Source organism: Aythya ferina (genome assembly GCF_964211825.1).
Source record: "Aythya ferina genome assembly, chromosome: 4".
NCBI classification, from domain to species: Eukaryota; Metazoa; Chordata; class Aves; order Anseriformes; family Anatidae; genus Aythya; species Aythya ferina.
In genome coordinates this window covers 65,727,151-65,754,817 of record NC_140300.1, presented here as the reverse complement: position 1 = coordinate 65,754,817, position 27,667 = coordinate 65,727,151, and the positions used below count along the sequence as shown (strand labels likewise).

Genomic DNA, 27,667 nt, shown 5'->3' with positions numbered 1-27,667 from the left:
AGCCGTGTTCATGGTGGAAGCTGTTATTCATTTTTTGGCCTCCTGCCCAAAAACATAAACATGCAATTAATGTTAAAAGTAAAATGGGATCAAACCAAGCCCTCCTCCTCTGAGCAGCTATATAACTGGAAGGTTTTCCTCCTTCTGTTCTCCCAGACCCTGGTACAAAGCCAGAATAATAACAGGCAGCTGGTATGGAGCCAGAGTTTAAGCTTTATATCTGACAAGACTTTTATAAAACTAATATGCCCTTAGTAGTATCCCTTATTATACCTAGAGATGAGAAGAAGGCTAGTGATTAGGTGTTCATGGCATGTAAAGGCAGGAGCCTTTCTTGAAGAGATTGTATGTGTGGTGTGTATATTTATTTAGCATCTATTGACTTATATTGATTTTTAGCATCACATTTTGATTTCTTGCTTGTCAGTGCCATGGTTATGGACCTACTGCAGGTGAATGCTACAAAGCGTTATATATTTCAGCAATTACTTATTTTAATGTTAAAGTATAAAAAAGAAAAATAAGGATGTGTGCAACTCCCTAGTCCTGCAGGGTCTGCTTGCTGCAGAGCTGCACCGAGAGTGTATCCCAGACTGCCTTGTAATAATGACCCACAGCTCAGTGATGTCGGCCTGAACTGTCCCTCTCAGCCTTCCTTGGTTATATCAAGTCAGATTGTTGTGCAGTCCATCTGTAATCTGTGCTGCAACTGGCACAAGATTAGCTGGGGGAGGGCAGGGGGTTGGATGAGTTGAGAAAGGCTGTAGACAAAAATACAGGTGCCCCAAAATAACCACTTTTCTGAGGCCCACTCTATCCATTTTTGACCTGGGGGGGGGAAGCCTGGTTTAAGGCATGATTTTCCTCATTTGATTAAACTGTTGTATCTGACTGTGAGGCTATTTTGTTTTAAACTAGTCTGTATGGAATTAAGCCAAATGGCGTAACTATAAGTCTTAAATCAGATACAAAATTGAGACCACCAGGTGTAAAGGACCATAGAATCATTAAGGTTGAAAGAGACCTGCCAGATCATTTGATCCAACCATCACTCTACCACCAATGTCACCCACTTTCTTCCTCTGCACAACACACAGACATAGCATTGAGTAACTAACTTGATATCTTTGGATTACTCCCAAACTATATTCAACTTCATTACACACCCACAAAGGAATGACTGCTTCTGCTTCCATCAATGTCAAGACTGTGCAGTCAAGTCCTATACTGATTCTGTGGATTACAGGCTGGCTTTTCTAGGATTCCAAATTGCTGGTATATTCTGAAGCTAGAATCTTCTCTTGCTCTCAGTTTCTCACAAGTTACCTGCCTCATGGTTTAACTCACCTCCAGTTCTCTCTTGGTTGGAAAGAAGTGGGTAAGCTCTCCTAGGAAAAAAAAAAAAAAACCTTCAGGACAGCTGGCCCTGTAGACTTTGGCTATGAACTACATATGGTGATTATACGACATACTAACCCCTGAAAATGTATAAGAATCTAGCAGACAAAGAATCAAGTTCTTCCTGTGCAGTAACTTACTATACAAAAGGAAAAAAAGCTCGTTATCTACGGTCCCAAGATAAAAAAAAAAAAAAAAAAGGGGGGGGGGAGAGGGGCACACAAAAACCCCGGTGTTTCAGTCATCAGTATTAACTATGTGAGACTGAGTCAATCAGGCAAGATAAGGCCTTGAAACTCTGACATCTTACACACTGGCAAGTGATAGAACACAGGACACAGGAGGGACAATCTTGTTCATGATCTCTGTGGTCAGTGAAGAGTTAGCTGATAGGGCATGAAAGAGCTCTAGTTGAAGAGAACAGACTACAGAATAGCAAAGGAGATGAACAAACTTCAAGTTCTTTTTAATCTTATAGAGGAAGATCTGGATCGCTTGCATCACAGAACAGTCTTGGGTCTGGGGCTAATTTAATTAAAGGAAAGGCTGACTTTTTTTTTTTTCCTTTTGCTTTGTTTCATTCAAAAATGCTTTTTTTTTTTTTTTTTTTTTTTCCTAAGAACTCCAGCTTTTCTCTTTAGGAAGTGAAATACTTCATTAAAGTTGTGATTCTGTTTAGTCTTAAATCAGAGGAAATCCTAATTATATTCACAGTAATCTCCTGAGCAAGGTATGTCCTAAAGTAAATGCAGATGACAAACCCTGGCCAAAGACAAGCAACAAAATCTGTGTCTGCACATCATTGTGTACTTTCAGTCATTTAGTGTAGGTGTATTTGCACACAGATCTTTACTTCCTATTTAAGCGCAAGCATAAAGAGAGGCATGCTAAGAACTGTGCAAATACCTACTCATGTATGTGGTTGTCAGACATAAATATCAGGAATATTTCACATTCATTTGAAAGCATAAACTACATTAATGAGCATAAGAATTTAAATTTTGAGCTCTCAGAAAATACAGCAATTGAGGTTGTCTGTGTAATTTCTATTTAGGTCCTTGTGAATATCTCTTGTGTTATACAGTTACCATCAAATAGCAAGCCTGCACTTGACCAAAACCTTTAACTAATTTTGTAATGTTTTAAGCTTAGAAAAAAAGAATCATTCTTTTCTTTCAGTTCTTCCTCACGCACTGCTCACTCTGTGCACTCCATGAGCTAACAACATTCCGGGGCCCCTGGTAAGATTGGGCTGATATATTATTGGAAAAGGTGGATTTAGAATCATCACACAGACTACTAACATTTAAACTAGGGAAGTAACTAATAGAAAAGAAATAGCAAAGCAATTGAATCATAGAACATCCTGAGCTGGAAGGGATCCACAAGGATCATTACATCCAACTCCAGGCTCCACACAGGACCATCAAAAATCAGACCATATGCCTGAGAGTGCTGTCCAAACGCTTCTTGAACTCCATCAGGCTACACGGATAGCCTTCAGTATTCCCTCGGGTCCTATCACTGGTCACTAAAGAGAACAGATCAGCGCCTGCCCCTTCACTCCCCTCGTGAGGGAGCTGCAGGCTGCCATGAGGCCTCCCCTCAGCCTGCTCTGCTGTAAACTGAACAAAACAATGGACCTCAGCTGCTCCTCATACGTCTTGCCCTCTAGACCCTTCACCATCTTTGTTGCCCTCCTTTGGACACTTATAGTTTTATATCTTTCTTAGACACAGAGTACTCAAGGTGAGGCTGCACTGGGCCAAACGGAGCAGGGCAATCCCTTCCCTTGACCGATTAGCAGTGCTGTGCTGTCTCATTCCCAGTCTGTACATATATCCAGGGCTGCCCTATCCTGGGTGCAGAATTCAGCGTTTGTTCTTGTTAAATTTCCTGTGGTCAGTACAGTGTTTGGTTTATGCAGACCACCTGCTAGGGGCTGCTGTGTATGTGATCCTGCCATCTTACGGACCCATGTCTAATTTAAGGTACAGACCACAGCCTTCATGCTATTCCAGCAACCTACAAGTCAAGTAAAGTGAGCTGGGCAGCAATTGAGGCATTTACCCCACTGCATGGTCCCCATGGGTATTTAACTGTTATGTTAAAGAACTAGCAGCGTAGTTCCCTAAATATGCTTAGGAAGGTAACTTCAGGGCTGAGGCCAAAAAAAAAAATTGTACTTTGGTGGAATAATTAAGCAGAACTTTTTACTATCTGGCTTCCTCATCCAGATCAGCTTGTCTAGCATCTGTGTTTATGGTTTAGCACAGCCTAAAAAAAAATGCTGTGTAAGTTACTGTACAAATTCTTATCAAAGAAGGCAGATGTTAACTGATGCCTGGTGCAAAATTTCTGAGAGAAGAGATCTTAGCTCTAAACAGAGTCTTTCTTAGTGCAAGAAGGGCAGTGCTAAGAGCAATGGGTGCTGCATGGCAGGTGAAAATGTGAAGTGAGACGTTTATTGACCCCTATTCAGTTACCATATTGAAATGTTTAAGTGGGTGTTTCAGTACATATCTTGAAGCATTGCTAGTGGTGATTGTAAGGATGATGGAGCAATATTTATCTGAAAGCATTACAGTCAGTGGGAAAGGCAGCAGAAGGAATTAGAAGACCAGTAAAGCAGAAAGGGTGTTGTTGCAGAGAAATAGTTGACTGCACTCCACAAATATTTTTGATCAACCTAGGAGCTGACGACTGATGGGAGACTGAGTAAAGTTGGCAGCTGAAGCGTCACAAACCCCACAACCTGAATTAGAGAAGCTGACCCAGTACACTCTGGTTTCACACACAGATAACTGGAAAAGCTTGATCCCTGCTGTGTGGCTCAGAGAATGGCTTCCTCCATGCCCTTTCCCTCATTTTTTTAGCCTATGAGCCCTTCAGGCCAGGGGTTGTCTCACACATTGGCCAGCTGGGCATTATTGTAACACAGATTATAGTAACTATGCAGGGTTGTACTGAGGGATGTTACTGATTCTCAAAATCTCACCATGATTCCTGAACAAAGTTTGTATTTTCTTTCAACAAAAATACTTCTTTCCATTCTTAGAGCAGGGCAAGGCTAATCATTATTATTATCTTGTAAGCAAGTGATAAAACACAGTGACATACACGAAGCAGCTGTCACAGCTTCTCTCAGCCAGCACATCAGCCCTGTCTGCCTCTTTATAACAGTAATAATGACAGTGCCATGCTGATGTCAGAGACAGGAAGCACTGTAGGAGGGTCAGAGCATCACTGAGTTTGTCCCGTTGCCCAAGGCGACTCTGAGTATACACAGACCTTTGCAAGCTGCGTGAAAAGACATTATTTTCATGGCCCTTGTCTTGCTTAATTATCACTTCACAAGATAACTTTTTTTTTTTTTCTTGCCTATTCTTTATAAAGATCTCTCTGGAGTAAAAAAGGTCAGCTATGGAAAAAATCATAGCAGAAACTAATGCTAAATAAAGGTTAGGTTATTTGATTTGACTCCTATGTAAACAGCAATTATGTTTTCTTCTTTGTGATTTATTAGAGAGGAAGCTGATAGAAATATCTATATTTAGATTGTCTGAAAGATTTCATTATAATGGGCACTTGAGGCTTTTTCTTTGCTTGAATAAGCCCGATGTTTGACAGAAGGACAGCCCTGGAGCTGCAGGATGTCTCTGCTTCACTTATGAAGCTCCATTCAGTTTCTGTCCATGGGAATGAGGTGTGTATCCAGAAAGGTACATGGTCAAACAGGCCACCTCTTGAAATCAGCAAACAAAATGTCAATCCAGCCAAGGAGATCAGTGATTTTTAAAGAGATGTAAGCTCTGCATTTACAGGAGGAGGACAAAAGAGGTTTGACCATTAAACTTTATCTCTGTTTGCTGTCATCTGATAAATACAAATTTTTACGACATCCCATATTCCCTATTTGATTCCTAGGAGTAACTGTAACTACTCCAGACCTAAACAGATACAAGTTAGGAAGAATATATACATAAGGACTATAAAGTAAAAATAGGAAGAAATTTTATGTGTTGCTCTGAAAGCACAAAGAGAAGCCCAGGAAAAAATAAAATAAAATAAAATAAATAAGTTTAAGTGATGAACCCTTAGGCCTCCTGTTACTTGCTTTGTTTGTTAGTTTACCTAATACAGATCTTATACCTTCTAGCCAGTCAGCATGGGAAGTTGTAAGACTTAAGAATCCCTTGCATCTAGCTACATGTGCTTACTGATACTACACTTACACCAGCTGTCATATCACCTTCTGTTTGGTCTAATGAACTGTAATGAAGCTCAGGTGGTCTGTCTCCACTCCAAAAAGTATGCAAGATAAAGCTTCTTGGATAAATGTGCTATCAAGTAATACTGCAAATGGAAAGCGTAGGTGGCTGGAAAGGGAGGAGTTGTTGAAAAAGATTGGTCTAAAGGGAGATTTGAGGTATAAGGCTGGAGGAGTAAAGGAATATCACTTCAGTTGCAGAAACCTGATTGCTGATGAGGACCAGAAAGCCAGTCATTTTTCACAAACAAACTTTTGCTTTCTCCTGTCCATTTGTATGCAACACATCATACATTCATGCTCATGGAGAAAGTGACCTTACACAAGGGAAAGCAGGAGTGAGCTCAACCACTGTGCTGCTCCAGGGCAGCCAATCCACAACCGATTCCTTGTTGCTAAATTAAGCAACAGGCCAGGGTCTGTAGCAGACATGGAATCAAGGCTTCATAAATCAAATTTCCCTGCAGAAATAGAAGCTTGCAGAGATAAAGCAAACAGTGCTTTTGTAAACCCATTGCTGTTTCTATTTTTTTTTTTTTTTTTTTTTTGGTTCTTTCTGAACAGTTCAGGGCTATTAGTAAATAAATGTTGCAACAGACTTTTACTACATGATAATGGATCATTTATATTATTACTGAAATATTTGCTGAAACTAAACAGTATTATGTGTGCAAAACCCAAATCTCATCTGCAAGAAAACTGAAACAGAAGCAATACAAATGTTGGATCGTAATTATCCTTAATTGCAAAAGTTTTAAAGGAGAAGAAAAAAAAAAAAAAAGAATTGAATCCTTCCACTTGCTGGGCTTGATTTAGCACTTCGTTAGTGAGGTTTTGCACTGGTTACAGAGCTGATTTGGAATTCAATTGGAGTAGCACAGTGATGAATAATGGGCATGCTTTATATACGTACTACTTGTGGAACTGGAGATTTTTTGGTGCTTCTAATGTTCACTTTTAAATGGCTGCCAACTAGGCATTACCTGAACTTCCTCTCAAGGGGAGAATCTTAGTGCCACCACTTTCAAAAATAAAATTTGAATGGTGTGTTCACGTTATCAAGCTGTCCTGGAGGGAGGGATGCTAGACCCACTTGAAGTGCTCAGCTGGAAATGATTTTGGTGAATCTTGTAAAGGCAAATGTCTTTCAGTGTCAGTCCAGAGAAAGGCAGGATCCTGGAGCCATTTGCCTGGTTTCTGCAAGGAAGTGTGCCATTTTGCTTCTTGAGCTGCTCTGGGACATACTCAGCCTGCGCTTCAATAGCCTTCTAGCAGATGTAACAGCATGGAGATAGTTCCAGATTTCTGAAGGTCCTTTTCATCTCCAGAAATCATTTGCTGCAGAAAATGGCTTCCAAAAAGCTTTGACTGTACCAGCGCTTTATTTCCCAGTTTCTGGAGGCCTGGCCCTTTTGGCTATAGCATGGGGAGCAGACATGGGGAAGCATAAAGGAGGCTCCTAGGTGAGCTCTTGCCTTCCAGGAAAAAAAAGAAAGAAGAAAAAAAGAAAAAAGAAAAAAAAAAAAAAAAAAGAAAAAACAAACAAACAAACAAAAAAAAACATTGTTGTTAGGGCTTCCAGATTTCACAGCTGTAGTACAGTCTTCTGGGTAAACTTCCCTACAGCAGCTGTATCTGGAACTTCACCTTCTGTAGGTTAAATGGGAAAGTAATTCAAAATTACAGGTTAGAGGAAACTCAACATACAAACCGTCAGATACTGTAACTGGATTGAAGCCTTTCATCACACAATTCTGCTAGTTATGTGCATTTGGTATACTTTATTTGTAGCATTTAAATGTTCTTATTTATATGTATGTGTTTATATATATTAGTATCTGTATGACAAATGGCAACCTAAGTATGTCCTGACTAACATCACCACAAACCTTCTTGGCAAGAAAACTGTACCCAGAGTCTCCTAACAGGGTGATTTCTGGCAATGATTCTGTTGGTGTATAGCATGCTGTGGCATTGCCTATGAGTCCATAACAAAGAAGGTTTCATTGTTTAAAGCCTTGTGCAAATATGCAGATATGCAACAAGGAACAGCACATGCCAAATGAGCTTACAGTATCCATCACAAGTTATTCTCTTGTAGGCAACCATTCAGCTTTTCCATGAGTCTGTTTTCCTAGGGCCACTGTTTTTATGAGTTTCTTGCTGCAATAGTAACCACTATGTGGTAAGATCCATTAAAATATTTCTTTAATATTTCAGCCTTTGAAGAAGCCACCCTTTCTTTTCAATAAACCTTGGAGTACTGTGTCTTATTGTAAAAAAGGCTTGTTTTTATTTATAGAAACTGAAAGGCCTACTTCTTCTTTCTGAAGCAGAACCGAGAAACAATTGACTTTCATATCAATGTTGAAAAGAGAAGTGATAGAGAACTGGGACCTTATCTATGATTTAGGTACAGTTCCACAAAAGCTCAGGCCGGTTGAAGTCCATGATCTGGGGGCTTCACTCCTGTATCTGCACGTCACTTGAGGTGATGGGAGTTCTGTAGGCACTTGGGGTGAGGCGGTTTGGAAAGCTGTTACAATTACAATTAAGAGTTTGTAGAGTGACGGACTATGCCTGGATTAGCCCTCCGTTCCACCTCACAATGAAGGTAGTTTGGGAGTTTATGCTGCTCTGGGGAGAGGCAGAAGTGTGCAGTTGGGAGAGGGAGTGAGGCAGGCAGAGCTGTAGCCAGTTTGTACTGCCCTGAAACAGCACTCCTGCACATCCTTCTGGCAGCCCTCAAGCAAAGGCTGAGTCTGTGCTCCCTTTACCAAAAGATGAGTCCAAATAGCATGAAGCAAACTGCATTGAATTTTGTAAATTCTCATATCCTCTACAACAGGATGATTGCATGGAAATTGCTGTTGGGGTGGATCTGGAGCATCCTACCTGCCAGCCATTCATGCCCAGGAATTGCCTGGGAGACTGCTAGATGGCACTAATAAAATCTTGAAATACATGAAGGCATGATCGTGATCAACTCACACTGGAGTGTTGCAGTGGATGGCTATAAACTTTTCAGAAGGGATAGCCTGTCTTATAAGAAGCCTCTGGGTTGTATGATTTTCAGAAAATCTTATAAAGGGAGAAAAATATCTTAGGTAACTGTCTTGTCTTCTTCGTTGAATTCCCTCTGTGTCTTTGTTTTATGTTTCTGGAAAGGCTGTCCTTGCTCCTGCATCATACAGGCAGGGAAATTCTTCCTGCATGAGGCTCCCAGGGGAAACGTCCTGGAGGAGACTGGACAAAGCCTGAGCTCTGTGGCTATGGAAAGCAAGCATATTGTTCTCCTCTATGGAAACAAGATTAAAACGAGTCAGTAAACAACACATGCAGCACAAGAAAAATCCACACATTGCTGACTTACATGGAAAAGCAACGTGTTGATTAGTCCTCAAATACACTGCATCTGTCTGGTTCAAGAGACTCGAAATTAACTCATTTGTCTCAATTCACTTCACAATTTTCTTTAACTTCTGAAGAGTCAGTTAGATAAGGCTGGCTATTAAGTCATAGCCCATGCAAGGAGCTATTTGTTAGAAATGCCCATGTAAATGTATCCAGCTTATTTCCCACGTACAGGTCCAACATTTTCTTGAACACAAATAAGTGACTGCATTGAGGAGCCTCACTAGGAGCACATTTGGATGTATGGTATTTGCCAGAAGATTAAATATTTGAAAACTGTACATGCCATAGATTTTTTGTGAGATGTTTCTAGTGGTTTGCTATTTTTTAGAGGGTGGGAGCTATTTTGTTTTACTATTTATTTTTTTAAAAAGGGACTCAGTTCTGTTTCCTCTAGAATATTACACAACTCTCAGTGACTTTCAGAGAGGAATAGACTTTGTTTTTTCTCTTCCTAGCATGGGATGTGTCTTCCTGCATCTTCTTTCCCTAAGATGCTCTTGCTTTACGCAAGGGTAGCCTGAGCCAAGCAGTTAAAAAACTTTAAAGAAATACGAATCTCAACTTTAGCCAATTTTGCAAAGAGCAATATATCTAGCCTAATTTTATAAAGGTGTCAAATTCTCACAGACGCTTTGTCCAAGTTTAGGTCATCTGTGCTGTTTTCTTTGAAAAATGAGGTACAGCGTGATTCAGGACACTGTTTGAAATGTCTGGTCCTAGGACCTGCTCCTGACCCTGGGAAAAGCATTGCTGAGCAGGGAGAAGGCACACTGGATCCCAGTTTTTGACAGCAAGATACTGTTTGTGGGGGCCAGAGGAAGAAACCTCCCAAACTGAAGGAGAAACCTTGCATTTCTGAAAGGCTGGCCTTGCTGAGGAAGCCCAGTTGGGTGCTAATGACTTGACCCAGTAATTTGTAACCAAGGCTATAGGGTATGTATGTCAAGATGCTTGTCATCTAACAGAAGTTCTGATCAGCACCACCATGCCCTTAATGGCAGTCATACAGCAAACAGGCAAGCACATACAAATTCCCCTGTGCCCTACTGTGACTCAAATCCATGGGGATTTGCCTCTGGAGGTGGAATGGTTAACCTGTGCAGTTGTGCAATACAAATGAACACAGGAGGGAATATCGCTTTCATTTATCTAGCCTTTTCTCATCAACCTCAGTACATAAATAGTTGTGTTTTTTTTTTTCTTGAGTCCACACTTCTCTTAATATAAGTAAATGAGACTAAAAAGAATCTGCCTCTTAAGTGAGACTAAAAAGAATCTGCCTCTGACTGTGCTCAGCTGAAGCTGAGTCCCTCCTTAGCACTGCTGTTGAGATCAGAGAAGTATTGCCAACCATTAACCTAGACTGAGAGCACAATGGGATCTATCTTTGATTACAGTTTTTAATAAAAAGCCTCAAACTCTTTGATAGATTCTTTATTGCAATTGAGATTTTCCTTTTTCTTCCCTACCTCTATTTCAAGAGAGCCATTCAGTACATTGGTAATATCCAATTTATTCTTCTAATTGTGAGTGATATCCCCTGTTAGTGGTATAAATTGTACCCTTTGCCCTTGGCAGAATTCACAACAATTCTCCTGCTGCCTATTACAGCACTTTCATAGATAGACACGCTTCATTAATACACACTTCTTCAAGGACTAATTGAATCTTTCCAATATATCCCTGAACAGCCATTGAATTATCTAGCTAGTGGTGGATGTGTGTAAACTCATGGGCAGTGTTGTTTAAAAGTCACCAGTGGTTAAAAGAAAGAACAGGATGTGCTGTACTTAAGTACAGGCTGAGATGCTTCAGAAGGCTGCATTCCTGAGAAAGCAGGCGAAATAGGAAGCTCTTCTCGTCAGCATCGTCTTGCTGTGGCAGTGATGCCTGCTCGTAGAGCAGAAGATTGTCAAAATCATCTCATGAGAATGCACTGAGAAAGAGTAAGGCAACCTAGGCTGAAAAGAGGAGGAACATCAGAGAACTTCAAAAGAAAAGATAGGCTTTAGAGCTTTTTATTAAAATCACAATGAAGATGTCTTTAAGCATGTCACTCTTGGCATGGAAGCAGCTGAGGTGAAGCACAAGTACCCTTTTTCTTCCACAGACCTGGGGATGGCAATTCCTGTTGGGAAGGATTAACCTTCAGTCTCGTTTGATTAAACCAGGGCTCATTTGTCAAATTTCCAAACATTCTGTCATTTATTCCAGGACAAAAGAATTCAGCTGGCTCAAAATAAAATAAAATAGAGAGGGGTTGAATCATGTGAACAGGTTCAGAAGTAGGTTTTCTCCATATGTGTCTATGCCAATGTGACTTGTTCATACTGCTCTTCAACTAATATCAATTTTTTTATTTTTTTTTTTTACATTTTTTTCCTCTTGGCAATATGAATTCTTTGCATGTATATGCACAATAGGAAACTGTTTATGTGTACAGGTAGATAACCATGTTGCCATTAGTATCAAATGCAAACTCATTCATCTTAGTGGAAGTTAATCCCATTAAGATTTACTTTAAAAGATATTTGCTGATCTTCAGTACCACCTTCAGTAATTACTGAAGTTATTGTTTATCTTTGTCTATGTTAAAGGTTGATGCTGTGTTGGGTTCAAGACAAGTTACACGGGCGCAGAGGTTCTTCTAGAGGACCCACAGCATATGAGACTGTTATTGACTATATTGCCAAAATTGCTGTACACCATCTGTTACAGGCTTCAGCCTTTTTGTCCATTAGCACAATCCACTTAAAGACTAGGCTCAACCAAATTTCCTGTGCTGAAGAGAGTTTACGGACTGCTTTTCCAATAAACAATGTAGCTCTTTCCAAAGAAAAACAGGAAAAAATGTGAAGTAACTGCAAGATCTGATAGATCTGGGGACATCCCCATGGAAAAAATCGCACTGGTGCCTACTGAAACAGGGTATTGGTGTCTCCTGGAACAGAGTACTTCCGCATATACATGTGAGTTAAAAGGAATTGGAGGAAATCTGAAATGATTGTGGGTGCAAATAACATTTACAAAATATAAATCATTTCTTTCAGTTAGGTTGATGATATTATTTCAGCAAAGAATTCACTGCCTTAAAAAAAAATGGTTTTGAATAGTAAACCATTCTCTAGCAAATTTAAATGGCCATGAGCCTCTCAAACATGATAATCTTCTGTGGAGAATATGGGTTGTATGATAGTCATGTCAAAGTAAAGTGACTAATAGCAGAGTCTTAGCCACCCTTTGCAATCTGGTAGTTAATATACTGTAGCTTTATGGAGATGGCTATAGCTTCACTTACGTCTCTCATATATGTACATATGGTAAGCTGACTTTCTCTCTATGAGTCCCTTAACTACAGAATGTTTCCCAGAGAACAATGCAATAAATCTTCTGGCTGAGGACTGAGTAGGTGATAAGAATGTCAAGTCATATTTATGCTTTTATTCCCCCGTAACAAGTAAAAGTGATTTATATGTGGACAAAGAGCTGATAGAAAAAGACCCCTATAAATTTTATTATTTTTTTTTATTATTCTAGTGACATTAAAGTACCCTATTTTGCTGGAAGTAAGAAACATTCTTTTTCCATGTATTCTAAAGAGTCAACACCAAGAGAGAGTTAAAATTTCAAGTTATTTTTTAGCATTCAGAAACCTTTCTTTTTTTTCTGTCTGAACTTCAGTGTGTCTTCCTGGGATCCAGGCTGCTTCATGTCACTACCTCATTCTCAGAGTCTTTGCAGCTCTCAATACCCAGCAAAAGGAGGGCCAGTTTTATGACTACTTGAAGCTGCAGCCATTTGCTTTGTATCTCAGGGCTTTTTGAAGCATGTGCTGTACCTGGCAATGCTGCCTCATTCTAAATCACCAGATTGCCCACTTAACCCGTTATGACAGCTTTATGACTGCTGAAGATTTCTGTGTCTTACTGGGCATTTTAGATCAGCTTTAAGTCTTTATCTATTGCTAAAGGCAGATTCTTATCCATTATAAATTGCCAAAAATCCATTGATTTCAGCTTACTGACAATGATTTCTTCTTGCAGTATAACCAGTAGGCCTCATTTTGATTAAGAGCCTGGCTCAGAAAATAAATAAATAAGTACAATTCTCTCATTTAAATCCAACATGATTATGTTAGGAGGACTAAATATTAAAATAATAATAATAATTAAATAATTAAAAGGGGAGGTCCAGCTCCTTTGAAGAAAGCACTCATGCAGCATTAAAAGTTAGCTTTTATGCTAGCCTTTGCCTAGAAGGATATATCTCATTGTGTTTGTTTGTGTATATACCCACAGAAAACATTGACCATAATGGCTGAGAGCTTTGCTGTTTTTCATCTATAGTATGGAAGTAGTAGAGGAAAGAGGACTTTGGTTTGCTTTATTCTCCCTCAGCTTTGGCATCACACTCAGTGACCCCATCCAGGACCTCACACCATCTGAATCTGATGATGAGCAGGAAGGCAGGACTAGCCCCAGGCTTCAGGTTTTGTAGTCACCCCATCAATATGCCCTCTGAGAAAAACTGGCAGCTGGCTCAGAAACATTTAGCACAATTATGGAAAAGATGGGAGGGTGAAAGATGCCATCACATGAGGCTTGAGGTCATTCCCAGTGGGAGAGTGGGGAAATGTGTTCCAGTGGAGACTCATAAGGGTGAGCCCAATGCTAGGTCTGAAAAAGCAAATCTAGACAGAGTCCTCTTTGTCAGCTCTTGCGATCATACCTCTGGGTATGTCCATTGCAAGCTTAGCAAAGAAATTCAACTCTGTTTTTCAATGAGAATATTCAGCCTTTCAGTTAGTAATCTGGGTGTTTTCTCTCTGTTATATTTTTGGGGGTGTGAGGGAGGAGAGAGGATTGGTTTTGATTTGTTTTTGCTCTTTATGTGCAGGTGGTTCAGCATTGTTGATGTTGACAGTAAGTGCTATTTAATGCTTTTGTCTATGCACTCAGCATTGATCTTAACACTCTTTAGCTACACATAGTAGTACTAAATATTCAACTAGGAACAGTGGCAAATAACAAAAGTAAGAGAGTAAACAAAAGGTGGATCTACGGTCATGTATTTTAGACACAGTCTTCTCTAAAATAGTGTCTGTTTCTAAAAATTTTTGAGCTTTCACTACTATTAGTACCTAAGCATTGGGATGATAATAATTACATGAACTATTTTGACTAATATTTGTAATGTTTCCTGGATATTGATATAACAAAATTCACCCATGTTTTATTTTTTCTCATGTACATTCTGAGAATTAATATCTGCTGTCTTACTCTTATACTGTGGGAAAAGAAACTGAAGTCATTTGGTCAGATTTAGTGCCTGAATTTATTTCACAGAGCCAACTGTGAAATGCACTTTTTGTTATCCCAAATATGTCTGAAATGCTCAACTGACTTTCAGTAAGAAAATTGTCCTACCTGTGCTATCTGAAAGAAGAGAGACGTTGTGATTCTTACAACAATTTTATCTGGTAATCCTCACTATAATGCGCATTTGCATTCATGGTCAGATGAGATTAACATCTGTTGAGAAAAGCTTACAAAAAAAAAAAAAAAAAAAAAGTTAAAACGTCTTTCCTAATAGAATATGTAAAATACTCTACCCACTGTTGGAGGAAAAGACAGAGGAGGTGTCTGGGCTCACACAGGCATATGACATGTTGAGACAGAATTGGAAGAGGAAAGGTTTATCATCATCATCAAATGGTTTAGGTTGGAAGGGATCTTTGAAAGTCAGCTAGTTTCATCTGCCATGGTCAGGGACACTTTCCACCAGACCAGGTTGCTCAAAGCCTCATCCAACCTGGCCTTGAACAGTTCAGTTGTCTGTAGGTCACTTCGCCTTGTGAAACTTCATAAGGCTTGCAGAGACCCACCTTTCAAATCTGTTCAGGTCCCTCTGGATGGCATCCCTTCCCTCCAGTATGTCAACAGCAACATGCAGCTTAGTTACGTAAGGTTACTTAAGCTTGCAAGAGTTTTGTAATTTGTTCCTGATGTGGAACAAAGAGGAGATCCTACTGTGAGCACCTCATTTTGACTTGTCTTGAATGTCTTTACGTGTATTTTATATTGGAAAGAAGTGGTTTTCTATCTTTTGATGTTGTTGTTGTTCCAATCTTCCCACAGTAGAACTTAAGCCCAACCAAAAAAGCCTATCCTGATCTTTCATATAAAGGGAAAACTCTGCAGCACAAAAGCAGTGAAATGTCATGGCATTGATCTTAATGCTCTTTAACTACACATAATTGATATGTATAGTTGTGCTACTTCATCTAGTACGCAAGTAGTCTCAGGAGCCTCTGGATTGAAGTTTAGCTTTGCAAATTGAACAAAATTCACATTCATTCATTCTGAATATTTTTCAAATATTTCAAATATTCAAATACTTTTTGTTACATATTTGTAACAAAAGTTACAAGTCCCAGAATGATTGAAAGTTACACCAAGACTTCTACATAGTAATGTGAAATCTAGCGCATGTGGCCATAGCTAAGGATGTGTGGTTGTGACTACTGATAATGTACACCTGTATTTTCTTGACTCTGAACTCTGGAGGAATATACCAAAAAGAAGAAATAAGCAGTCTTAGTAATTTTGAGTTTATCAGCTTTCTAGAGCTGAGATAAGATCACAGACCACCAACTTTTGAGTTCAGAATGGTGATAGTTAATCAAAGGTTCTGACACAAAGCAATGTGTCGTTAAGCTCCCATTAGATGTGGATGGAAAAATGCCTTATTTTTTTCCTATGCTGAACACCACTCAAATATGTTATCAGCAGGCAAGATAATATAAAATAATTAGAATTATTTTTAGTTAATTCTCCCTGATTCTTTTCCCTGTTTTCTAGAATTCTGAAGATTTTTGAACTCAAAGACAAGCTCTTCTGAAATTATTTTAAGGGATGTTGGCTTCAAAAGGACAGTAACCATTTGTAAGCTCACTGGCTCATCTGCTGTCTGTGGCTTACTCCTTTATTTTTGCCTCATCCATTGAAATCAGTAAGAAACCACCTAGAAACTTCAGTGTTAGTCATATTGAACCCAAAGACAATTCTTGGTACCCATGCATTTCCTTAGAAACAGCTGGAAAATACCTTCTTGCTCTGCAACTGTGAGATGTATCTTGCAAGGCTGCCCATGACTCACAAAACCTTGACTAGCTCTTTTTGTGGAGAGACGCCCCAGATTCCAAAGGAAAAAAATAGATATTTTAAGAATATGCAGGTAAAGCACCTTACAACCATATTGATATTCTTAATGCATTCACCCAAACCAAAATGGATATGTTTTTAGCTAGAATTTACACAGGGAACATTGATGATTATTACTGCAGAAAATCTATCTCAAAATGCTTTCCATAGGTTTGCAGGTCACAGAGGGCTGGAATCACACGGAACGGGTCCTGCATGTACCCCAGAGGAACCAGGACAGTCCTGGCTTGAACAGGTCATGTCTAACTCTTTGGTGTCAGTGACAGAGTTTGGATGCTGCCTGCAGCAAGAAAATACTTTAAGGGGGCAGCAACTAGGAAACAGTGGAAAAATCAGCCTTGCAGAAAGTTATTAGGCCAAAGAGGGAAGGAGAAACCCCCAGGCAAACCTTGTCCATTCAAGTGAAACTAAACTGGTGTAAACTCCTTGGTGAGCACTGTTCTGGTGGAGTCCATGGGGAAGGTGCAGTGAGGTCATTTGGCCAGCCTGCTGCACATGAGAGTGTCCAGTGTGAATGGACTGAGCTGTTTACAGCATGCACGGAGGCTTTAACATAAAATAATCCTGAAAAGCAGAAGAAAAGGTCTGACTTACTGCAAATTGAGGAAATGTAAAAGTAGTTGGTTTGATTGAATGGAGATAATTACTTCTGTGTTAAGAGAAAGAGAAAAAATAAAAGCAAAGTCAACTTTTCGAAAAGAGCAACCTCAGCTTCTAGAAGGATCTACACTGAGCTGCATTTGAGCTACAACTGAGCTTTCTTAGCAAAAGATTTTGTCCCTATTTATTTAGATAAATAGAGGATCTAAATTTTATTAGACATGTGGCTGAGCAGAAGGTGCAATAGGGGCATGAAAAGGCAAAAAAAAAAAAAAAAAAAGGAAACATTGGACTTCTATATTTTAGATAAAATAACATAATAGATAGATGATGATGATAGATACAACAACACAAAGAATGGCCAAGGGAAAGTAAATCAGATTTTTTTTTAATAATTCAAGAATAATGGGTGCACAGGCAAATTTAAAGATGACACAAGAATGTCACTTCGCAATGCAGAAATACATCACAGTATCATTGTATCATAATACGTTGATACCGCATGTTGGTAGGATTCTGGTTAGAATTAGTGAATACATAGTAGAAACAGGAACAACCACGTTTTCATTTTATCAACTGTCTTGACTGAATGTAAAGCTTTCTGTTTCAGGGCAGTATTGATGTGTTTAGAGATCATATTGACAGGTGATTTAATTCCAGACTTTTTTTTTTTTTTTTTTTTAACTTTTCAGGGAGCTGGTTCTAGACTGAGATACATTGTACATAGTTGTTTGTTATATCATATTCTTTACATTTAAACAAGAAATTCTGTTTCTCCTCGGTTCTTTTCGTCTGCACTCCTTGCTGTTCTTGGTATTTATTCTCCATGCTTACACCTATCCATCTTTTATCTACTCACCTTGCCAATTCTATTATATCTGCATTTCATCTCCCCTATTGTATGAATCAGCTTAAAACTCCATGTTATAAGGAAAGCAACTGTGAGACATAAACAGCCTTGGTGGTTGTCCAGGAGAGGATTCTTTTGGTAGCATGAGGAGAAGATCCTGTCTTGCGTGACAAAATGTGAAAACATAAAAATGGCTGCAGTAGCCCTGCCAAAGGATGTTTCCCTCTGGAATAACATCTTACACAGCCAGCCGATGACATCCAAGGACATTGGCAGAACTAGACTTGCAATTAGAACAAATAGGTTCTTAAAATCTGTACAAATGTGCAAGCCATATAGCAGTCCAGCCTCACAGAACTGCATTGGGAAGAGAATTTAGGTTTGATTTACATTTACCTGCAACACTCACAACCAATCCTTAAAATAAACTCAGACTTATTTTCTTATTTCCTGAACTTGTGAAGATACCAAAAACATTTGGTAGATACATACAGTCAACATAGCTTAACTGGAGACAGGGCTCTGAATCCAGAGCCCCCATGTGTCTGGTACCCCATTAGCTTAATTTATTGTTCACAGTAGGCAGTGGTTATCTGAGCAAATAGGTTTTCTGGTTGTGTTATTTGACATCATTACTGTTGAATATGCACCAGAATACCATGTGGTGAGTACGTAATAAATCAGCTCATTATGCCTATAATCATTATGATTATGTGTTGTTCCAGATCTCAGTTTTGTTGACATAAAAGGAGGTAAACAGCATAAATTACTGACTCATCAAATGGTTGTTTTAATTTGTTGAGAAGGCGGGGGGCGGATGGGGGAAGTTGTTTGTGTGTGTGTGGTTTTCTTTTGTTTGTTTGTTTGTTGTGCGTGGCTTGTTTCACATTTAGAATCACAGTAATGAATAAATAGAATATGTGTGAAATGGGAATAGGAGATGGTGAAATTAATCATACCCAAATGTACTATGGAGACACTAAGGGGGAAAATATAATTATTACAACGCATCAACCAAAAGTTTCCAATTTCAAATGCTGACTACTCCTGATGATTTTCTTGTCATTCATGTGCCTGGAAATGTTTTTCAGGACTAGCTGCTGCACCCCCTTCCCAAGGATCAAGGTGAGGCTGACTGGCCTGTAGTTTTCCTCCTTCTTGCCCTTCTGAAGATAGGAGTGAAATTTGCTTTCCTCCAGTCTCCAGGCACTTCTCCCAGTTTCCATGATCAAGCAAAGATTATAAAGAGTTGCCTCACAGGTACATCTGCCAGCTCCCTCAGCACTCATGGGTGTATACCATCAGGACTCATGGATGTCCAATTTGCTTAAGTAATCCCTGACCTAATTCTCTTCCACAATGGGTACATCTTCTTTGCTCCAGATTTTCCTCTTGCTCTCTGGGGCCTGAGATTCCTGAAAGCTGATCTTGTTACTTAAATAATGAGGTGAAGGTATTGGGTTTATGTGGCAAGGGTTTGATAGTAGGAGGGTTGCAGGAGTGGCAGACCTCATCCCCATCTTATGGCTGATGAAATCTCTCATGTTTTCTTGCAACAGGCTTAAGAGCAGTCAGGAAAATTGTGTAAACTGGTGTATTGGGTTTATATGGTAAGGTTTTTTATGGGGGGATGCGGGGTGGCCTCTGTGAGAAGAGTCCAGAAGCTGCCCCATGTTAGATGAGGGACAGATTTGACCAGTTCTAAAAAGGACCCATCTCTGGCCAGAGCCAAGCCAATAAGTGATGTTGTATGTGCCTCTGTGATAACAGATTTAAGAAAGATGGAAAAAAAAAGAAGAGAGAGTGAAAAAAAATAATAATAAAGCACCTTCTACACAACAGCAGCTCAGAGAGTGATGAGTGATAAAGATCCCTGCAGACACCCAGGTCAATGCAGAAGGAGTGTAGAAGGTGCTCCAGGCACACAGCAGCAGTTCCCCTGAGGCCTATGAAGAGGTCCCTATGAGCTTACTTTATAACCTCCTCCTTTTCTTCAGGATCCCCATCTCCACTATCTCATAGCCACTGCCTTTGGCCTTCACATACCCAATGAGCCCCTCATTAGTGATGAGTACGAGATCCAGTGGAACACCTCTCTTCATTGGCTCCTCTATCACTTGGGTGAGGAGGTTGTCATTGATGCACTTTAGGAACATCCTGGATTGCTTATGCCCTGCTGTGTTGTCCTTCTTGTAGGTATTTCTGTAGCTGAAGTTCCCCATGAGGGCTAGGATGTTCACAGCACACTCTGAAACAAAAACTGTCAAGCAAAAACTGTGCATGGTAAATGTCAAGGACATTTTCATAATGCTGTAGAAACTTGCATCTACATATTTGCAAGTGAAATTTGACACAGCTGTCTGAGGTATTGCAACTAGCATATGGATTTGTAGTGCCTTGGAACCACCATGAAATTGAAAAACATCCATTCACTCACAATGGTATATTATTCGCTCTTTATATTCCTTTTTTGTATATATCTATATTTATGTAGACTATAATGTTAAAAGAACACAGTCTTAGAGGAAATATGACCAAGAAATCCTTATCTCTCTAGTCATAGTGTCATCAGAGCCAATCTAATGATCCAGGAGTGTTATTGCTCTGGCTGAACAGAGCATCCATTTATGAGATGCCCAGTACAGCCCATTAGGTATGTGAGAGGTAACGGGAGACAGAGATGCTGTGTAACATGGAATTACTGTTTGCTCTGCTCTGTTGGTTGTACTGGAAGTGCGTGATCACAAAACACACACATCACGTCACCTTGTGTATGTTTCTTCGCTGATATGTTTGTCTCTAGTTGTACAGCTACTTAATGCAGCTATCATACCAGAGGATTATATCTTTTGTGGCTTGGTTCCCAGTCCAAAATAAGCATGTTCATTCAGTCCTTCAATATTTTTTAATGAGAAATGAAAGTGTAAATGCATTCACAAAACTACAAATGTTAAATGATTGTATTAGCGAGTTTGCTCTTCATTGCTCTTCTCAGCCCAGTCATCAGTTGTTTTGCCTATAAAAGCTGTTTTATTTACTTTTTTGAAGTATTTATAGCTCTTTTTCATGAAGAAGACATAAAACATGAAATATGCCATGTAAAAACTGCTTCTACAGAATTTATATTCAGTATCAATGTCATTAAAATTGAAAATATATTAAGGGATATGGTATAAGGAGTGCAAAAAGCAACAGGGCGAATCTATACCAATGTAAATCTGTGTATTGCTACTGAAGTAAATGAAAATATGCTAGCTTAGGGCAACTGCAAATCTTCTCCACATGTCGTGGTGCTTCTCATTTTAAATAGTCATCAGCTCTATTTTTTCAGCTCCAGGAAAAAACTTTCTTTAGCAAGATGGTGATATAGTTTTAAAATGATGTTCTTTCCAGCCTGTCAAAAAATATTAAAGCAATCTACAGGAGTCTTCGAAGGCACTGTAGAAGTGCGGTTGTCATTTCTGATGATTACTTGTATTTTGGCAGCACCTTGAAAATCCATCATCCTATTGCCCTGAGCTCTGGCCTAATACATATCAGAAAACAATTCCTCTACAGTTAAACATTAGCAAGTTAGAGAGGTTTAATTCTGTATCAGTCTTGATATTATAGAGACCTATGTACACATTTATTTTTAAGCATGTTCCATTGACTTCAGTAAGTGCTAAGCACAGTGCTTAAAACTATGCAAATGTCTGTGTGCTGCCCTCAGTATGAATGCTTCTCTACATTAACACCTACAAGAAATTAACATAAAACAAATATTTATAGCTGGAGATTGAAGCAGACAAAAGGATGGGGAAAAATTGTAGAATATTGGCCGTGACTCACAGGTGATTAAGCAAATGAGGTAAAAATTCTGGTAGACCAGCATATTCATCTCAATATCTGGTTTGTACTGATACGGTGATGCATTGATATGTTGACATATGATGGCCTCCTTAGCATATCAGTACAGAAGCTAGTGGAGTACAGGGCTCATAGCTGGCTTTAGAAGATGGTTTAAAGATATTTAATATTAATATCGCATGGGGTACCAAATGAAACCATTCTGTGGTAGGCTAGGATTCAGTAAAGAGAGGTAGGAGACAAAACATGTACATTAGAAGACTATGTAAATAAAGCGGCCATGCCCTTTGTGCATGTGTGCACTTTGTCACCTTAACCAATTCCTGCAATGATCCAAATCTCGTGATGCCTCTACTCAGCTTTCCAGAGGCATCAATGCATTCAGAAATGAAACACTTGTGCCCTACTGGGCATGGCAAAGAGATTACTAATTGAGCTGTATTTCAGTCATATTACTGCTTCATTCCTCTTTGATTTTCTTGCCATCAGACCCAGAGCTCAGTCATGACCCCTAAGAGCAGCAAAGGAATTTTCAGTAATGCTGCACAGACATAAAGAGAGAAATGTTTATCTGAACTCAGCAGGAAAACATTTAGGCACTGGTTTTCAAGCGCATCAGCATGAAGAGGCTTAGAGCAAAGAAAGATTCCTAGTCAACTATTTTTGTCCTCAGAATTACAGTTGCTCTTTTCTGGCAGGGTTTCTCTACCTGCTCTGAAGGTGCTTGACAACCCTAAAACAGGAAGGGTGCAGTAGCCTGTAGAAAGTCTTCCCAGCCTTTCCAGCTGAAGCTGTATGGCTCTTACTGCTGTGACTTTCAAGGCTTTCAGGTTGACCATCCAGTCAGCTGCATGTCTTGCATGCCTTTGAAAATCCTACTATGTTTCCATTTCAATTAATTCTGAAGTTGATTTCCAAAGAAGTCAAATGTATTAGCTATAAATACTAAAACAACTGAAATTCCTTCCTTTGTAAATAGTGCCAGAGTCATGTAAGGACTGCCAGGTGACAAACCTGAATCTCACCTTTCCACAGTGTCTTATATCTTCCGGGGCAGGGAAAGTTGCTGTAGAAGGGACTAGAGATATTATTTTGGGGATTTGGAACTGGGGAGAAAGATGCAGAAAGGAAAACCTGGATCCGATGACACAAGTTTACAGAATTATCTGAGTTAATTGGTTAACTGAGTGCCAAGACTGTGATTTTAGTATCTTGGGCTAAGGAGTCTCAAGAATCTAGATAAGGAACCTTCTGTCTAGCAAAGTTTAGGAAAACTATAATAACTGAAGTCCAGGGAAGTCCTCATAGCAGCAAGGTCTGTTAAGTGTCTATAGCTACCTCTTCATAAAAGCACAATTGCTGACAAAGGAAATTGAATCATCCAGTCTTTCTTCTTTTTTAACACAAAAGTGGAAGCTGCACTTTAGTAATGTTAATGGTAGTGGGATTAATTCTAGGAAGTCTGGCAGTGCTTCTGTAAAAAATAGCTCCTTTTGGAGAATAATGAAGAGGAGTTGGCTAGCCTGACCTTGAATTCCTGACTCAGACATGACCAGGGTGAAGACTAGGCTCTATACAAGTCTTCCAAAGCACCAAAAAAGAAGTGAGATTGTAAAGACAGCAAAGTAGATTTGAACTACCAGGAAACCCCGGTTGTTAATGCTGTTCATCTTTGCCTTTCCTGATAAAGTCTGATGCTTTCCTCACTCTCTCCCTCCAATGAGATTCCCCAGTGTTTGAATGTTTGAGTTCTTAAAAGTACTGTTACGATTTTGGCACAGGTAAGGAAGCAGCTATTGTCGGTGATTATTGAAAATCTCTCTTTATTTAATCACAGAAAAAATCAGCCACATTCAAGCATTGATACTACATATGTGCTGATCTCACTGGCCAGTGTTGGGGAAGAAATTGCATATACCATGGTAGGAGACATGAGAAGAGTTTCATGATCCAGCAATGATCACTTAACTCATGAGTCAAAGAGATTTAGGATCAGTAACTGAGCCTGAGGGTGTTTTGCAGAACAGTAAATAAAATATGGATCCACTAACATGGATTGTGAGGACATGATTTATTGATGTTTTTGATGATAAGAGATTTAAAAAAAAAATAAAAAAATGATTTGTTAGGTCCTCTAGTCCACTGTTCTTTCTGTTTCCCAATCTTTTCCAGATTGCAAAGCCAGGGTGAGAACAGGAGTTCTCCTTGCAGCTTGTCCTATGCTTTTGGAAACCTTGTTCCTATATGCCTATTAAGTAAAGTAGAGGAGTTGGAATCTTCCTGGTTGGAAACCTGTACTTTACTTGAACCTCCTGGCACTGCAGAACCATTTCCTGTGATTGCAGCAGATAAAATTCCTCGCTGGTGGGAATGCACTGCAATTAGATCAAAGCTTTCCAGACAAGTGTGAGTCCTAACGCAAAGCACTTCTGTTGCTGTTATTTTTGCGGGGATCTATTTTTCTGATGGCTAGCCGCAGGCAGGCCGGCCAGCTTCATAGCGGAAGCCAGATTTCCGTCTCAAAAGCAGCAAGCAGCCCGAACTGAACGCGTGACAGGAGCCCATCACCATTTGCATCCGCTGCAATGCCCCACGCAAATTTGGATGATGGCTCGTCGGGTGCCTGGATAGCTAAGCTAAGCGACACACGGAGGAGGGCTGGATGGGACCGGCGGATTTCCTCCCGATGTGCTGCAGGTCTGGTGGCTCTTGTACCGCGGAGGAGCAGGCGGTTTCCCCCTCCGAGCACGTAGTTTTTGCTCCGGGAGCGGCTCCGAGGTGGGCTCGGCGCGGGGGATGCTTGCACCGAAACCGGGGGCCCGGGGCGGGCTGGCGGGGGCTCGGGGCTGCCCCGCTCCGCCGGCGGCCGCCGGGGGGAGCGCTGCCCGGGTCCTTGGCTCCCCGGCTCCCCGCCTCCCACCGCCGCAGCTCCGAGCGGCCCGGAGCCTCCCGGTGCCTCTTGCGAGCCCGCCCGGGTTGCCTCTCCCTGCCGCCGCGGCGGGGAGGGCACCCCGGCGCAGCCCTCCTCCCTCTCTCCATCCCTTCTTTCTTCCCTCCCTCCCTCCTTCCCTCCCTCCGCCGCACACCCCGAGGACGGGCTTGTTTTCCTGCCCGGATGATGAATTTCTCCGCAAGGTCATCCCTGCCCGCGGCGGCGGCGCGCCCGCAGCTTCCCGGGCGCCGCCGCGGAGGTAAGGGGCGGGGGGGGGGAGCTGGGGGGCAGCGGGAGCACCTCCACCCCCCGGCAAGTCCTTACGGAGCCGGTGAGGAGCGGGCTCAGTGCGAGGGCAGGTGCCCGGGGGGCTACGGATTATTATTATTAATAATAAACCCCCGCCCGGCCGGCCCGGGGAGGGAGGGATGCGCGGCGCGGTCGCCACGGCAGCGGAGAGGTCGCCACGGCCACGTCCCGCGGTGGTGCAGAGCGGGGGACCACCCCGCGGGTAGGGGCAGCCCTCGACCCCACCTTTGGTCCCCCCCGTGGGTTTTCATGCGAAGGGGAGACCCCCACGGCCCGTTCCTGCAGGGTGGATGTCAGCGGAGCGCACGCCTTGATGTGCCCAGGTACTAGGGGCTGGGGGTCCTACTGCCAGGGCTCCCAAAATTTGCTCTCTGGGTGCAGGGCCAAGAGCAGGAGGCTCACCGCTGGGTTTCCAAGCTGTTGAGTTGCATCCAAATAACATGACACCTTAAAGACTTGCCTGATGCTGCTTACCCCTTGTAACCACCGTTAGTTGTGCAGCAAGTTTGCTGGAGACACTTGGAGCAACCTGGCTTGGGGTCATAAATCCCTAACAGGCCTTTTCTTTTTGCTGCTGAAATTATTGGCAAAACTCTGGATGATCTTACCCAATCTTAGTCTGTGAACATGTCTGCTGTCCACAGATTAACCTACTTTTTTGTGCCCTCCACAAGTCTTGGCTCCCTTAATGTGTTTTTCTTTCATCCTTCTTTCTGTTTTTCCCAGGCAAAGATAACAGTGCTGCTAGTGGGTCTCACAGAGTCGTAAGGAATTGTTATGGCCCTGTAGTCTAAGCTCTTGCATAACATAAAACACAGACTATTCCCCAAAAAGTCCAAAAGGTGGGCTCTGGCCCACCAGCCTCTTCACACCGTCTTGATTTAATGACCTCAAAAGATTGGGAATTTACTACTTTCACAGATAATTGGCTGCAATTGTTAATCTCATAGCTAAACGTTTGCATCTCACTTCCAATTTGAACTTTTCTGACTTCATCTTCCAGCTACTGGATCTGGTAATGTCTTTTTCTGTCAGATTAAATAGCTATCTAGTTTCAGATAGTCTCTCTGTGCAAGTATTTAAGGACGGTAATTAAATAGCCACTTAACGTTGTCTCTGATGAGATAAATAGACCGAGCTCCTTCGGTTTCTCCCAAGAATGTAAATGCTCCAGAGGAAAAAAGGCCCATCTGCTCTTCTCTGGGCCCCCAAAGTGGCCGCTTGCAAAGCGTGGCCACCGGCACAGCACAGTGGATTCCAGGAAGGCTCCCATTAATGTCACGTGCAGAGATAATAACATCGTGCTCAGTATTCCCCTGTCTATTCCCCTAACGATACGAACTTTTCTTTCCCACGACTGCACGGTGGGAACTTGTATTCCGTTAGTCGCATGCAGTGATCCCTGCATTTCCCTACAATCCACTCTTTTCTCAGAAGTTGGTTGCCAATCCTGTAAGGGGTGTTTAAATTAAGATTTCCTACATGCATAACTTTGGATCTCTCTATTCTCTCTTTTTTTTTTTTTTTTTTCCCACTCCTATAACTTTACTTCCAGGGTGTTCACAGCTTGGTAATGAGGGTCAAGCTCTGGTATTTCTCCCTCTGCAAGTCAACTGAATTTTTCCTCAGACCTCCATGATAAAATTGTCTTTTTGGTAGCATTTGGTCCATGTGAGCTTTAAGTTATTTGAAGTTTAGTGGGCGAGAAGTTCTACTGGGTAATACAAAAACTGAGAACTGAAAGCACACAGGAGAGTTTCGTAGCTGTTTTCATTCAGCTGTGCTTCTGAGTGATGGTGGGAGAGAAATTTGCTTTCCTGCACTACAGAGCTGTAAATCCCTTGCTTGGTATGATGCCTAAGCTGATACGTGCATAGTCACTGCGTTGCAAATCTTGAACTTGAATTTTCTGAATTTTGTTCACTTTGAAGTGTGCTCATGCCTGGATTTATAGCTCTCTTCAGAAAGTACAGAGTCTGAGAGTAAGGGCCAGAGGCGGGTGTTTCTTACAGGGTATTGTCAAGTGCTCTGATAACGTGTAGCAGCCCCAAAGGGGACTGAAATGCTGTGAATGGATATAACAGTCTGAAGATGCCTGGTGTGGGAGATGTTCTCTGAAGTGTTGTTTTGGTTGTGTTTTCTGTGTTTTGCTGGTTTTTTGAGGGTTGGGGGAGACTCCTTTGTAACATCACATCTGCTTAGTAAAGGCAACTGTAGCTTGCTTAAGAGCTCAGCGCACGCCGAGGGAGGGTGATGGAAGAAAGGTAGAGGTCACACGGTGTTGTACGGGTGTTTTTGTGTGTGCTTGCTGAGTGCAGCATACAGAGCACTGAGTCAGGCACTTCCCAGCTAATAACACTTCAAGAATTGTTTCCGGTAGCCTCATGAAGAAATTCTGAGTCTGCAAACAAATGTAATGCCTGAAAAACTCCCGCTGTGTTCGATTGTGGTACTTTTGCAGCACAGAATAGCAGGACATTTGCCCTTTTACAGCAAAGGCATAAAAATGCCCCTTATAGTCTCCCGACATGTCCCACATTCATTGGTATGGAGCTTGGTGACAATACCGTACAAGCCTGTACTTTCAGGGGACTGGAGGTCAGCAGCAAACATTGTTTTAGGTTAGAGGCAACTATATTTTTGCAGATAATGAAGAACAGGCTGTATATAAATAGTAAGGTTAAAAAAAAAAAAAAAAAAAAAAAAAAAAGTCCTGTCCCAGGGTTAAATACTGTTCCATTCTTTTCCTCCTTTGAGGTGCTTCAGTATGCAAAATTAATGACCTTATCTGAACACGTACACCATCCCATGAAGTAAGT

General features: G+C 41.0%; 1 protein-coding gene across 5 annotated transcripts in view; it reads left to right on the top strand.

The window, feature by feature from the left end:
- The window catches only part of GPRIN3 (GPRIN family member 3), a 69,149-nt gene that overhangs the window by 10,724 nt on the left and 30,758 nt on the right, over positions 1-27,667 (top strand). The window contains exon 2 of one of the 5 annotated variants that reach the window (XM_084517556.1): positions 23,780-24,013. The exons of 2 other annotated variants lie outside the window; for them this stretch is intronic. The gene's annotated coding sequence lies outside the window, so the exon portion shown is untranslated. 2 more of the 5 variants (XM_084517554.1, XM_084517555.1) reach the window with 2 other exon arrangements.